Source organism: Suncus etruscus, chromosome 1 (genome assembly GCF_024139225.1).
Source record: "Suncus etruscus isolate mSunEtr1 chromosome 1, mSunEtr1.pri.cur, whole genome shotgun sequence".
In the NCBI taxonomy this organism is placed as follows: Eukaryota; Metazoa; Chordata; class Mammalia; order Eulipotyphla; family Soricidae; genus Suncus; species Suncus etruscus.
Genome location: NC_064848.1, coordinates 178,185,754 through 178,187,062, shown reverse-complemented (window position 1 = coordinate 178,187,062; position 1,309 = coordinate 178,185,754).

The following is a 1,309-nucleotide window of genomic DNA, read 5'->3' as shown; positions in this document are numbered from 1 at the left end:
TGGTGGTGCTCCAAGTTTACTCCTGGCCCACTTCTGGTGGGCTTGGGAATCAAACCTGAGTCAGTTGTGTGTTAGGCAAGTGTCCTACAGCTGTAAAAGCATTACAGCCCCCTATAGTGCATTTTTCTCTTCCCACAATAACTTTCAAAAGTACATATGAATGGCATACAGATACTAGATGAGCTCAAATTCTGAAAGAAAAAAATTACATGATCATGTTCATAGTCATCTTATTTAGAGACAGTGGGACAAATCCAAGTAATAATTTTATTCATCTAACGACACATTACATTTTAGTGGTTTTGACAGTGTTACTTTGAGCAGACTTTAAATGAATCCACACAAGTTAATATATTAAAGTAAAATATCCACAATAAAACAAGTGTCTAGATGTTCAGAGCCATGCAGACAGGGGTGATCTGGTTGGTGTTTTAACTGGGTACACCTTACAGTTTAAAAGGTCACTAGCAAATGCTAGTTCTTCAATTCTTCACTCTCTGATAAATCACCAAGTTCATCAGAGTTCTAAACACACATACACACACAGGTACACACAAGTGCATGTGCGTACATGGGCACACACACTCCTTTTTAAAGCCATTATCGGTACAAAATTACAGTAAAAGTCAAATGGATTGTCAAGCCAACAATTCCAACGCTCAGACCCATTTCTAGAAAACAGGCGATTTCTACATCCAATCGAAAACCTAAGCTATTTCATTTATTAAATCACCAACAGGAGATTAATTAACAAAGCAATTAATACATTAATCTTAATATAAGACATTGAGGAAAAACAAATATATATTAATCATCACTTCACTGAGCCAATATTATATTGTAGACTACAGACAAGTGAGTTTCTATTAAAACAATCAATGTTTTAAACCTTTTTCTAGGAAAAAGAAAAAAAAAAGCCTATCAGGAGATGCAGGAGAAAGGCAGAAATGTGAATTTATGCATCAAATTCCACAATTTAATATGAACATCATATGGATGATATAAAGCTAAGTGACAATGACTTAACTGTCAGGCACCGAACAGGCAAGACCACTTAGCTGGAGCTTTCAGTGGATGGCCAAATCCACAATACTATCATAATACAGACATGAACACTCATCCACTGGGGAAAGAACACCTTGAAGAGAACATGGCAAAGGCATAGAGAAAAGATTGAATCTTCTGAAAAAGTGTATGATATCAAAATACTTTTCCATCACTGGTAAACCAAACTCGATCAAGTATATATGGCCCAAAGCTGCACAGAATTCAGAGTCAGAGGTTGGCAGAAAAGTTCGGAAAACGGTAG